This window comes from Heterocephalus glaber, unplaced genomic scaffold (genome assembly GCF_053883595.1).
Source record: "Heterocephalus glaber isolate CG9 unplaced genomic scaffold, H.glaber_assembly_v1.0 deba00001689, whole genome shotgun sequence".
NCBI classification, from domain to species: Eukaryota; Metazoa; Chordata; class Mammalia; order Rodentia; family Bathyergidae; genus Heterocephalus; species Heterocephalus glaber.
This window is the reverse complement of record NW_028258414.1, coordinates 2,041,070-2,055,397: the sequence shown is the minus strand read 5'-3', so window position 1 is coordinate 2,055,397 and position 14,328 is coordinate 2,041,070. Positions and strand designations below refer to the sequence as shown.

General features: G+C 47.2%; 1 protein-coding gene and 1 non-coding gene across 2 annotated transcripts in view; both read right to left on the bottom strand.

Moving 5' to 3' along the window:
* The window catches only part of Lipc (lipase C, hepatic type), a 125,977-nt gene that overhangs the window by 43,109 nt on the left and 68,540 nt on the right, over nucleotides 1-14,328 (bottom strand). The gene's annotated exons all lie outside the window — the stretch shown is intronic.
* Nucleotides 8,104-8,210, bottom strand: LOC147821821 (U6 spliceosomal RNA). The gene has a single exon (XR_015446521.1). It is a non-coding gene; the product is annotated as a U6 spliceosomal RNA (small nuclear RNA).

Below are 14,328 nucleotides of genomic sequence, written 5' to 3'. Positions count from 1 at the left end.
CAGCCAGTGCAAGGAAGTGACCACGACAAGGTGATCTGCTCCAGCAAGGGTTGTTCCTTATCCTCCAGACCCCAGCACCACAGCTGTGTCTCTCAATTCCATTAGATTAACCAAAACACAGAGCACCAACCCAATAAAATAACACAGGAAAGGAGACAAAGAGGAAACCCCAAAAGCAAACAGCTCCTCCAAACAGATGAATCTTCCATCCCAGAGACTTTCTGCCCCCAAGGAAGTAAATTATTCATGGCCCGTGGATCTCAGGTCCCACGCAGCACAGCCTGGAATCAAGGAGTTCATTTAATAGGAGCTTAACAGATTCAGTTTTCTCTAAAATCCCCCATCCCTTTCTGCCAAGAAGCTGTTTTGAAAGCTGACACTCCCTTAATGGGAATTTGCAGTCTGCTCCATTAACGAGGAGGCTTCACTCAGAAAACATTTTTAGATCAACCCTGTTCCAGACACTTGCTCCCAAGGACAAACTAGAAGAAACTCCGCACCAGCTCAAACCTTTCTGAGCTCTTTGATGATCAGGAATGAGGGAAAAATACTAGAACAAATGTCATTTATCTAGATATTCTCAACAAGCTTCAAAGCCAAGCGCTCCTCTGCGCTCCCGAAGCGAAGCTCACTCAGAGCTGGCCCCTTGGCCCTCACTCTTATTAGCCAAACCTGCCCCTGAAAAACAAACAGGCCTCGGGACAATGCAGGAAGCATCAGAAATCCAAGGCGAGGAAGTGGAAAAGCAAGAGGAAGCAGGCAAATGAAGGAAGGGGAGCAAGATTTGGAGAACTGACTACAATTAGCAAGTGCCTCATTTTAGATAAGTAGCCCCTAACAGAAGCCCCCTTAGTTGACTCTTGTGCAACTGAGAAATCCGGAGAGACCCCCAGGCAGCAGCACTCATCTTCTAGCTCCACTCACTAAAGGCCGAGGGCCCAGAACTCTCCTCAAGAAGCTGCAATTCTCTGGGGTGTGGTAGGAGGGGCCTCTCGTTTCCAAACCCCAGAGCCATTTGCTCCCAGATAAACAAACATCTCCCCAGCCAACTTCCCTCAGCCAGGAAGTGGTAATGCTGCATTAGTAGCACTTCAATCACTTCTGTGACAAGCTGGTGACAGGCTGGAATAGGATGCATGAGGCTCCCAGATGTGGTTATTGGAAAGGAACACAATCATGGAATGACAACACAGCAGCGCAGTGGTCATCATCACCATGACAGCCCCACTTCCATAAGGTTCCTAACTGCCAGTCACAAGGGGAGCACAGCCCCTGCCTGTCATCAACTGCACTCCAGCTCCCCCACTCGCTGGCCCTGTGGCCCCGAGCCTCGGTGTCCCATGTACTCAAGGTGCATAATGGTCTCCACTTCACAGGATTGTGCAATGAAGCCAAGTTTAGAAGACGTTTGTACAGCAGTCAAAGGACTGGAAAAAGTAGAAGTAGTGGTAGTGGTGGGATTATGAGAAGTATTTTCTGTTCTTTCAACTGGCATTATGTGCTGTTTCATTTTACCCTTTCCTCACACAGGAGAGATATTTCTAATGCTATTTGGTGGAAAGTAAAATGGACATCCAGAAAAGTCAAATGCTTTGCCTGGTAAACATAAGAAGTTAATGGGAGCCACAGCTGCCTAGCAAGTGCAAGGTCTTGAGTTCAATCCCAGGTACAGGGGGGGAAAAAAAAGAAGTTAATGGGAAAGCAAGGAGTGAGTATTCGTCTCCTACTGCTGCTGTAACAAGTAATCCCAGCTTAATGACCTGGAACAGGCATTATTTTCTTACCCTTCTAGAAGTCAGAAATCCTGACACTGAGGTGTTAGCAGGCCCGTGTGCTTTCTGGAGACCAAGACGGACTTTTTCCTGCCTGGCTCAGCCCTAAGAGGCTGTCCACAGCCCTTAGCTCAGGGCCTCTTCATCCTTCTTCAAAGCCAGTGCTTAGTATCTTCTAGCTTCTTTCTCTAACTGTCCAGTTTCTCTCTCTCTCTCTTTTTTTTTTATACCGGAGATCGAACTCAGGACCTTGTACTTTCGAGGCGGGTAGCAGAACCACGGAGCTAAATCCCCGACCCTCTCTGGCCTCTCTTATGTAGACCTTGGTGATTACACTGGGCTCATTCAGGTAACCCAGGGTAACTTCCTCTACTCTAGACCTTTAATTGTGTCGTCAAGGCTTCTTCGACGATTGCTGTGTACCATAACATGCTTGTGGGTTCGGGGCATCAGGATAAGAACATCATTGAGATGAGTTATCCTTCTGCCTACCACAGACTGAATCTCATTCTGTAAAATATAACTAGTTTGGCTGGGGCTGCGTTGTTTATTTGTGGTTTTTGTTTTGCTTTCAACTCTTAGACCTGTTTATTCAGCAAATACTGTAGAACAGCTATTGTGCTCAGGGCACATTTATAACTTCTAACCTGTACCTTCTCTGGATAGAGCTGCATCAGAATCAAGCTTTATTGGTATGGAATAAAAGTGATCTGTACATATGCAGCCTAAAATATCACCAAAACCTGGACTATAAAACAAAAGGAGAGCATTAGGGGGGACCATTAGTCAATTAATCAATTCCCTTTTTCTAGAAAGGGACAAATTCCAACCCAGAGGGACAATACGACTTCCGCAATGTCTAATAGTGCCTTTGCAAGAGGGCCTGGGGCCTGAATTAGACCTGGAGGAAGGGCAGGGAACTGGGAGGCATTTTGGAGGCCAAACCAGTGGGCTTTAGAAACTGCCCAGAAGTGAGGTGAAAGAGGAATAGTGGTCAAGAGGACCTGGCGTTCATGACTTGAGGCCTCATCTCATTCACCGAGCAGGACAGATAGCAGGAGAACTTCTCCTAAGGAAAAGAACGCATTTAATGGTTTCTGGAGCACGGACCTCTTTTTTTGTGGGCTGTGAAAATGTCCCTACTTCCCACCCCTCACACCTGCAGCCCCAGGGCTGTGATTGTCATCTGTTCACAGCATGTCCTTGCCCTTTCTTGCTTGCTAACGTGAGCTGGGCTTTAAAGGATGAGCTGGTCTCAGTCCTACCAACTTACACTGCATCCATCCCAAGGCAACCGGCCTCTCCCTGTTGGGATTTGGGCAGGACACGGTAGGCAGAACTGCCCCCTAAAGGAGCTGTCCCCTAAAGTCTTCAGCTGAGAAGAGAATAGGGTGTGTAGGGGAGAGAACTACCCGAGGCCAAAACAAAAGCCACCGGAATTGAGCAGGTGGAACAGTCCTCACCTGGGGCTGGAAAGAGTTCATGTTCCCACCTACCAGAGTGAAGACAGCTTGTAAACAGGGAGCAGGCCAGACGACTCAAAAGGAATCGCTGGAGGAGTGGGATAATTAGCCCTAGACCAAAGCTTGGTCTGATTCCACCTAACCAAGTTTCAAAGCCAACCTCAAAAGGATCTAAACATTCTGGAGTAATTTAGCTACAACCCAGAACAAAGCTAAAGAATGTCAAAGTAATGCAAGAATATCCAGTACCAGAAAGGTAAAATTCACAGAATCTGGTATCCAATAAAAAATTACCAGGTATGCAAAGAAAGCAAACACAACCTACAATGAGACAGATCAATCAGTCAAAATCATGCTAGAAATGATAAAGATGATAAAATTAGCAAGCGAGAGTTCTCATAAATGTCTTCCATATATTGAGGAAGGTAAAGAAAAGGGTAAGCATGCTAAGAAGAAATGTGGAAGATACTATTTAAAAATCTGAGTTAAAGAATCAACTGCAAAAACAACAACGTAGATGAACAATACACTGGGTGGGATTAAGAACAGGTCAGACATTGCAGAAAAAAAGATCAGTGGACCTGAAGGGATAACAACATAAGCGATCCGAAATGAAATATATAGAGAAAAAAAGGCAGAAAATAACAGTACAAGAGAGCAGTGTGGGCCGGGGATTGATCCCTGGTACCAAAAAAAAAAAGAACGGTGTGGCAGTGTTCAGAGACTCATGTATATGTGTTGGAGAGTACACAGAAAGGAGTGCAAAGAAAAAACATTTGAAGAAATAATGGATGAAAAGTGTCTATGCCTGATGAAAACTGTAGATGATGTGCTTGGAGGACAGAGGCCAGGATTTTACTCCCCTCTGCCATCTTGTACTGGGAGAGCTGAAGCTCAGCCATGTTGGGTCCCTAATCCCAGGGTGCACACATCTGCTAAGGCTCTGAAACCATAACCAGGCCACTTTAAGATGGGGCAGGACCACTTGAAGACTTCATCTGCTTCCTTGAAAGACTTGGATCTAGAGAAGTCTCCTTAAAGCCTTTGGTCCCAGTGGTTTTTTTCAAACAGATGGGCAGACCCAGCTAGCCTGGCCTTGTTCTTCCTTCCCAAATGTTCACATCTCAAAGGACCAGTCCAGTTTCCATGTGTATCCCTGCTCCTGACTTGGGTAGTCTTTTCTCTCTTAAAAAACAAAATAAACCAAATACCAGGAGCAAACAGTTTTGTTAAATTCAAAAGGACACAAATGTCTACTGGTTTTTTGAGACAGGGTTTTGCTATGTAGTTCAGGCTAGCCTTGAACTCACCATGTAGCCCAGGCTGGCCTCAAACTCATAGCAATCCTCCTGCCTCAGCATCCTGAGGCTGGGATTATAGGAGTGTGCCACTACATCTGGCACAAGTGACTATTGCAGAAAACTTAATGTCTTGGTCATTTCCTCATGACATCAATAACTGGCTCTGACAGCCACAGAGCGTTGCAGTGTGTGTTTGTAGCAAAATGACTTGCGCAATCCTCTATTATAGTCATTGAAGTTGTTCCCGTTATTCCCCTTACAGGTAAACAGCACTGTGCTGCAATCCTATTCATAGACTCTTCTCTAATCCTAGATTAATACCTTTGAAAGTGCATTTCTGGAAGTGAAATTACTAGGTTAAGTGACCTGAACTTTGAAAAGTCTCTTATTACATGTCATCAGTTGCCTGTTAGCTCCAGTCCAACCCTTAAGTATGCAGCCCGAAGCAGAGCCCTGGTTATCTGGTTGGGTGCATCTTGCTGCCTCGACCTCTAGCTCTCCCAAGAGAACCTGCCTGGGACCAACTCTTGGCCTGTGATGCTTATGGCTCTTGGTCCTGTTGCATCCGGAGAGCCTTTAGTGAAGATGCAGGTGGAGCCTGGAGACTGAGCAGGAATGGGAGAGAGGACTGAGGGATGCCCCTCAGTTAGAGTAGCAGCAGAGGAGAACACAATGCTTAATGACTAGGATGACTGGGCTGCGTTCTAAGAAATGCACCGTTGGTGAGTTCTGTCAGTGCGCTGATGTCACAGCATGCTCTTGCATGGGCCTGCACTGTGCAGCCTACCACACAGCTACTACACAGTGTTCCAATGACTCCTGGGGCCAGGACAAGCCAAACGTGAGATTAAGTCAAGCCTGTGAGAAAACGGCACAATCAAGAGGCACACTAAATCGGAGGTAAAGCAGCCTGGCAGATTGTTTCTCAGTAAACTTTTTTCAAGTAGAGGGAGTATAAAATAACAATAAAAGAGTGGCATAGGAAATATAGAAGCCAGTAACATAGTTGTTTGTTTATCGTCCTCACGGAAGCGGCGCCCTGCACTGTGGTGTGTGTGGTGTTCTCACATGGCTTGCAGGGTAGCCTCTCCGTAGACAGGGGAACAGCCAGTTGTGTCGTGATGTCCCCAGGTGAGAGGGCTATCGTGGCTCCTTCATAGCCTGCAGGACCACTGTGGTACATGGGGTCTGTTGGCCCTGATGTCATACAGTTCATGACCACGTGTGGGATGAAGAGCTGGTGTCCTTTCCTATTCTACCTGATGCCCTGTGCCTTATTCCAAGATGTCCTGGGCTTGCTGATCCCTGGATGGCCTCCTGTGGACCTTTGGCCTCTGAGTGTGGACCTGTTTGTGCATGAACAGGGACATCCATTTCCCTTACCTTTTCTGGTATGGGAGGCACAGCTCCAGGCATGGCCACCCAGGCATGACATGATGCCACCTCTGCCAAATCATTTAACAACACGATCGAATCTGAACCTCAACTTCCTCATACGTGGAGTGGCATGAATGGGGTCCTTGCAGTCTTTACTGTGCCCAGATGTCCTGTCACATTAGGGCCAAGTTAGAAATTTTTTTTTAAAAAGCAAAAAACAGACCGGGGATTTAGCTCAGTGGTTCCGCAGCCTGCCACACAAGTGCAAGGACCCAAGTTCGATCCCCGGTACCAAAAAAAAAAAAAAAAAAAAAAAAGAAAGCAAAAACCAGACAGAACAAAAAAGCAAAACCCAAAAGCAATGGAAAAACTTCTAGTTATCAAATGTCAACTATGTGCCAAGTATTCTAAAAACATGCTCTCCATTCATTCATTGGTCAGTTCTAACGGATCTGCATATATACGCATGCTGGGTTAGACGCTGGGGATAAAACAGGAAGTCAGGCAGACGTGGCCTTTTAAGAATGCCCCAAATTAAACAGGAATCTTGTGAACTCTTCAGCGCAGTGCTCGGCATGTGGAGCCTTCAGTTTCCCGCTATTTGTGAGCTTGTAGGTTGAAGAAGCTGAGGCCAGTCCTTCTGTGGTTGGGACAGTGAGGGCACCCAGGGAGAGCCGTGGGCGTTCACCCTTCTCGGAGAGACTGTCCTCCATGGAAAGCGTTCCCCGGCTGTTGACGAGCTCGCCCCGGCAGCGGGCAGGGAATAGCCAGGGTGGGCCTCACACGCCGGGGCTCCGATTTGTGCTGCTTGGCAGCTGTCTGTTTGGCTAGGAAAGAAAGAAAAGAGCCAGCAGAGCCTTTGGTTAGGAAGCGGCAGGAGGTGACGATAGCCAGCAACTTTTAGGGAGTAGCAGAGGCCCAGAGCCGCAGGAGGCTCCCATGGCTCCACAGCGGGAACCAGGACTGCCTGTCCGATGCCACCAGAGTCCTAGTCCTTCCCAGGGAGAGGGGTGCTGTCCCCCGCCCACAGCCGAGTCCATCAGTCTGGGGATGGTCATCCACTCGGTGAATTGGCCATTCCTTAGTTCTCTCCTGAAGTCCCGCTGGTCATGCCTCTCCTCGCCGAACACAGCGGTTGGGTCCCGTCTGCCTTGTGAATATGCCAGAGAAGGAGTAGGTGCCATGGTGGGGGAGGCTGGCATCCTTCAGTCCAGGGACCGTATCCATCACATCTGTCCATGTATCTGCAAATAGCTCCCCCTCCAGGAGGGCCGTGCTGCCTGGGATGTGGGACTGGCCCGAAGGGGGCCTTCACGGTCACCTCCCAGATCTCAGTCAGGGTATGAGGCCCAATGTGGGGCAGCACTTCAGGCCTGGAGCCTGCCGTGGGGTCAGCTGAGGCTGCAGGGCTGCGCTATGGCTGGACTCCTCCCTCTGCCCATGCTTCACAAGTGTGGCTCTCCAGCTGCACCCCAATAAACCTCCCGCCCATGACACTCTCTCAGCGCTGCCTCCCGGGCGCCCACACCGCATCCTGTGGCAATCCTACTAACTGCCATGGTTTTGCCTAGGAGAGGAAATGATATTTCAAGACGCCTGCAACATCTCTAATGTAACCTCCTGTGCTTCGTCACACACATTCATGACAGAAAGAAATGTTAAAAAGGTAAAATGTTAGGGTTAGGGTTAGTGAAGAGTTTAATTTCCTCGAAGTCTATCCCTAGACCCCCAGAAAGTCCACAGGCCCTGGGTTAAGAATTCCCGATTTAGAGGAAATTTGGAAGAAAAAGAAAAAGAAAAGGTAATTACATAGACTGATCCATTTTGCTAATAGGCTTTCCAGGTATAGCAAATCAAAATACCTGTTAGAGTTGAATTTTAGGAAAGCAGTGAACTCCTTTTTTAGCCCACATATGTTTCATGGAATACTTGGGCTGTGTTATATTCAGGGAAATTGTGGGATGGTTTGAAATAGTTCATGACAGTTTGGCAAAATATATGTGGTGAAGGATACAAAGATAAAGGTACAGGGCAACTTTCAAGACTAAAACATGTAAACTGCAGAAGGCAGGGAAGTGGGGTTTGCCATATTTGAAGTGGGAATTCCCCCTCCCGCCCCCCCCACTGTTATTTACTGCTGAATTGTCTTTCTTTTTTTTTTAGAATATCTGAAATTTTTAATCCTTTCTTAAAAATATGGAACGCTTCACGAATTTGCGTGTCATCCTTGCACAGGGGCCATGCTAATCTTCTCTGTATCGTTCCAATTTTAGTATATGTGCTGCTGAAGTGAGCACTGAATTGTTTTTCAGTAGGTGGCCATGCCAGTGCACATTGCCTTTCCTAAAATATTTTTTAACTCTACCTATTTATCAAGATGAGACATAACAAGTATTTTTAGAAATCTAAAATAATTTTTATTATGTTTGCTCTGTATCAGATTAGCTATGTGGATGTCTGGCTTGTGACCTCTGGGTAGGTTTTCTGTGTTTCTAAGCAGGCCAGGACTCCAAAACCAGTGATCAAGTTTGACCAGAATGTATGGATTCTTTCGCACCCCAGGGTATTTGCATTTGTGGCTCCTTTGCCTGGTTGGCTTCTCTTTGGCTACATGTCCTCAGGGAGACCTTTCTTATCCTTCTAAATAAATTAGGTTCTTCTGTTATTCCCTATCATAGCCTATTGTTTGCTGTTTCATCACATTTCCAAGACCTGCAATGATTTGATGTTTTTCTTACTTGTTTATTACAATATGGCACTGAATCTACTAGGCCCTAGATAGTGTGCCACACCACTGTTATCTATACACTGGCAAAGCTACAAATTAAACCGTGGCATGACATTTTAATGACAGTCCTGTGTCACGCACGAATTGGCCACTATGACCTCTCACTGTTTGAAGATTTCTTTCATCTGCTTTAAGGATTTGGCAGTTTCTCTGCTGGGTGTTGTTTTTCCTAGACTATCCTTTTACACATGCATCAGTAAAGCTCTACATCCTATATTGTGATTATCTTTCCATAAAACATTCATTTGTTCCTCTGTAAGAAAATAGGCAGTGGCGATCCCTCATCCAATGATGATATCAAATTTATGCTTTACTCTGTCCGTACACCTTTTAGGGTCCAAACCATAGGCTAGTCACTTCAAAGACGCCGTAACTGGCAATTAAGCTTAACTTTTGCAGTACTGCTCAACCATGCACAGTTGAAGCAGAGGCAAGATGAGCACTTTTGATTAATGTCACCACCTTGCCTTAGCCGACAGTGTTTGTAAGATACATTCCAATTTCAAAGATATTAAATATGAACAAAATTGTGTCTCAGAATCAATGGAATAAAGTGTTTGTGATCTCTAGCAGGGAGCACAGTGCTTATTTATTGTGTCTGCTGCCAGGTACCCAATACCTAGCACAATCCTGTATCCAGAAGGTACTCAATAAGTGTGTGTCATCAGTGATGGAGGAATCCATATAATTCTGCATATGCATATTTTGCTAATGATGGGACTGATTAAAGTCTTAGTGGGAATAAAATAGTATATAAATATATTCTGTTATTTCTAAAAATTCCTTTGTTCTAGTTTAATCCATAATACCAATTACAAGGCCATACATTTCGACTGGTGACTATAATGACAGGTTGCCTTTGTTATAGTTGGAAGTACTTTTGAATAACACTTTTCACTTTCCAAGCACAGACATGATATTGCTGGTAATCATGACAGCATTGACTCTGGATGAGCATGCAATATGAAATCTGGGGGAACAGCTACATCCACCTAAAGGATGTGGCAAACCACTCAGGGACGGGGACAAACAGGAAGACTGGGGCTGAGGGGACCTGCTGGAAGCACCTTCAGTCTCCAAGGATGCTCGGCTCTCAGCACTGCATTTGGGGATGAATAGACCTCATTTCAGAGCAAAGTTGATCCTTCAACTTCCCGTATCGACTAATTCATCTGGTTCAATACTAATAAAGGGGGTGGGGATTGGCCAATGGGAAGGGCAAGAGCCAGCTAGGAGAGAGAGGCCTTTTCTTTATCAAAGCACGGGGTTAAGGATTTCCCCCTCCACAATGACCACTGAGCAGTAGCTAGTCACACTTGGCTGAACCCGTGGTGCAGGTCGCTTGTGGGGACAGGAACCCAGCAGCACTATTGCTTGGGGGCTGGTCAGCCTCATTAGACTGTAGGGTGGTGCTGCCTCATAGAGTTTTGATTTTTTAACTTACTGCCAATTTCCTTTCTCTAGTCCAGAGTTGCAGAAACAGAATTTTGTCCTGGGGACCATGCTACCCTTTTTTTCTGGGAGGGACCACGTTAGGGAGCCTTTTAAGTTATCTGAATTAAAACAAATACTGGTACTTTTTGCAGGGAGAGGGAGCCTTGATTCAAAGAAGGAATTGAAACCCAGACAGGCCACATGATCTGCATTTTAGATCACATTCTGTGATGATTTATACATCTACTAAGGAGCTACATTGAATCGGTTTGGCTTACACTAGTTTCTTTTTTTTAAAGAGAGAACAAGTAGAAAAAGACCTTTCTTCTCTCTTTCTTTCTCTGTCTCATCTATTTTTCTCTAAGGGAGGATAAAGAAAGAAAGAATTCCAAGCAATTAACCATGATGGAAGCCAGCTTCATTTCCTGAGCCCATAAGAACCAGAAAATGTCCTGGTTTTGCTGCCCTCCCCCATAACAATTCCCCTTGGCAGGGGTTGGGATGCAGGATATGGGGTCTCTCAGCTTTGCTGGGGTCTGAGTTAGGAGGAGAGTGGCAGGGAGCAAGAGGGATGAGTTGGCACTGACCCCTGGGCTGTGGCCCTGGAATGTCTTCTGTGGGAGCTGTCCTGTCATCCCGTCGGTGGTGACGGGAGAGCAGCCCGCTCCAGAGAGCTGTGCCAGAGCAGGCCGGATATAGCTTCTATTTCTGTCCTACGGCAGAGCAGTGGTTGGTCTACAAGGCAGCAAAATAACACCCTCATCCCTGGTGATGCCCTGGAAAGGCCCTCTGGCCCAGTTCACACGGGAGGTGCCCCATGCAGGTGTGAGTTGGGGACCAGTGTTGGGGGATGCTCTTGAGAGCTCCAAGTGCAGTCTCGGCAGGGCACATGCCTGGAGGACAGTATCAAACAACACCAACTGTGGAGCCCTCCGTGTTAAAGGCATATGGAGAAGATGTCATGCAGTTGGTTTCTCTATTGCAGGCCCAGGAGCCAGGCAGAGGGACCAACAGCTGCATCCTGCAGAGAGGGAGCTGGGGGCTGTGAGGTGCAGCCACCCATGATGGATGTGGCTGAGCAGTGAGAGGGTGATGGCTTCGGGCTTGGGGAGGTGGCTGGGGTGGACACTGTCCCTGTACCAAGGAGAGCGACCAGAGGCAAGGGGCTGAATATCATGTACCCAAGGACTGGCTAAAGGGATAGCTAGCCAAAGGGAAGAAGCACTTTGTGGGCTGAGTGAGCAGTGGGGAAACTGTTTTGGGAAAACAATGGGAGGAAAATCCTCCTGGAAGTTGACTAGAAGGATCCGAATAGCGTGCACTGAGGGAATGCCTGCCCTGCCCCACACTGATCCCACCAGCCCGGCGACTTTACAACCACAACAACCACTGAGCCCTTGCTGTGCACTGAGCCCTGTTCTCGACACTTGTCTGTATATTGAAACATTCAGTCCTCACAGCAGACCTACGAAATACATCAGTCTTATTCTCCTACCTCTTAAAGATGAGGCGACTGAGGCACAAGGATTGTATAGCCCAGACCATGGCTATGAGGGGTGGCCTGGGGCAATAAGTGGCAGAGGCCTGGGGCAATAGGTGCCAGAGATGCTGGTCTGTGTGTGGTCCGGGTCTGCTCCCACCAGCCCTGCCTGCAGCCAGCACCTGGTTGCTTTGTGGTGGCATTCATACCCTCAGGTCCCTGCCCCTACATGGACAGCTAGTTTCCCCCAGTGCTGCCACATCAGGCTTCAGCTGCCCCAGAAAATTGGGGTCCTCTCAAGTCCATTCTTTGCCTTTGTGTTCCTCCCTCCTGCATGCCGCGTGTGTTTGAAGCCAGATACGACTGACCATATTTAAACATCCAAGTTCTGTTCTTTCTTGGTGTCCCCAGTGCCCGACAGGAAAAGAGAGATCATTTCTTAGCCAGCAGAAGCACAGCAGCCTTATAAAACAGAGCGTGGGGCACCTGGCTCTCTTTGTGTTAGGATGGTGGGCCGCTAGGACCTATGGCTCTGGGGGCTACTTAGAGCTCCGTTTCTCTCCCTGTGTGCTGCTTTCTGGTGAAGAGAACATGGTTGTTTGAAGGTGGCATGTTATATCAGTCTCGTTTCTGACAATACTGGTAGAAATTTCCTTTCTTCTGACATATCTGAGATTGCCAGGAGGAGAAAAAGAAGAAAAGAAATCTGAATTTATTTCTAACAAACAAACAAACAAACAAACAAAAACCTTAGAAAATGAGTTGTTGGAAGTGGTGAGGAGCCAGGCCCATGAGGCTTCAGGCGGAGGAGCAGAGCGATTTGCCTCCCTTGTGGGCCCTGTTCCTGCCCATCTGCAGAACCCATCTGCCCATCTGGGAAAGGGCGTGAGGCCCTGCAGAAATGCAGCTGGCTCCACTGGGATTGTCTCTGCAGCTCTGGCTGAAAGAATTGCCCGCTTGAGTGAGATTCTGAAACCATCTCCTTTCTGCAAGGTCCAAAGGTGGCTATATGGTATAAAAAAGAAAAATTTGGAATGGGCAGCTATTATTGCTTTTCTGCTATGGGGTGTCTGACATGGCATGTTTATTTCACTCTGCTCTGAGAGGGTACAGCCCTACATGGGCTGGAATGACCCCACCATTAAGGAGACCTTTATGCTGGCAGCCTGGAGGAGGGATGGAGCCCGGAGGAAGCTTGTCTACCCCACCCGGGACGCCCGTGGCCCGAGGGCTGACCAGCTGCATTGAGTTTAAACTGGTGGATGGACTTCTGCAGCCAATGAGTTTTCTGAGAATTTCTCTTCTTCTCTCCATTTGGAAATTATGTCCTGTCAGATCTTGAAACAGATCACGGTGTGGTAGTGTAGCTCACTGGTTTTCTTATGAAAATGGCCACCGAGGAAATGGGACTGGTGTGTGCGTGCGTGCATGTGTGGGCACACGTGTGCGTGTGTGGTGCATATGAAAGTCCACCCGTGGTTTGGATGAACATCCTCACGCTGGAGACTCAGGGCTGGGGAAGATCTGCCCCCTCGCCTCAGTTTCTGCCCTGCTCCTTGCTCTGGGGACTGTGATCTGCCCTCAGACGCTTGCTCCGGGCTTTGTCTCTGCCTGCTGCGGGGCCTGCTGCCTCAGCTCCCTAGACAGAGTTGGCTGCACGTGCCTGGCCTCTGTCCTCGGTCACACCCGGGAGCAGAACCCTGTTCCTTGCCCCGCTCTGAAATGCACAGGTGAGTGAAGTCGGATTTGCCCCCATCTTCCTCCCGAAGCTTCAAATCCAGCAACAGATTCTGGCTGGGGCTTAAGGGGCCTGCTACATCTCTTATCCAAAGGAAGATATTCTGGGAAAATAGTCTGGTTATGTCCTTAATAAGCTGTGTGACTCTGGGCACATTAGTTGACTTTTTTCTGGTTATATCCTGGGCAAATTAGTTAACTTTTTTGAGCCAGACTAGCGATATAGTCCTCATTCAATTTTGAGGGTTAAAACCAGTCAGTGCTCTATCCGTACCAGAAGAGGCAACCGACTGGGGCTTAAAAGTATTAAAACGATCGCATCTGACCTTAACATGTACAGACTTTTGTATTTATCATTATTTCCTCAATGGTATAGTACAACAGCTATTTACATAGCATATTTTCATTTAGAATATACAAGAGGCTGTGGACAGGTTATATGCAGATCTATGCCATTTGACACTGGCAGATCCTGGTGTCTTTTGTATCCACCATAGTAAGAGCCACTTCATTGTCTGTGCTTCGTGGAGTATACATATTGATAAAGTGCCTGTATAAATTATTTATAATGTCTATATACAGCTGTGGTGTGACTGTGTTCCCCAAAGTGCACGTCTTGGAAATGTAATCCCCAGTGTAATAGTGATGGGAGGTGGAGACTCGGGAGCTGCCTAGGTGATAGGAGTTGGATTAATGTCACTATTGCGGGAGGGAGTCTGTTACAACCTTGCCCTCTATCACCCTGCCATAGCTTCTACCACGTTGTGACACAGCAAGAAGGTTCTTTGTCAGATGTGACCCTTGCTCTTGGGACTTTCCAGCCTCCAATACCAGGGCCCAAATATGCTTCTGCTTATTGTAAATTACAGCTTGTGGCATTCTGTCGTCACAGCATAAAACACACACGTACATACTGTCCTCAGCGATGCCTGACACATAGAAGTGTTTGATAGAAGAAGAAGAAGAAGAGGAGGAG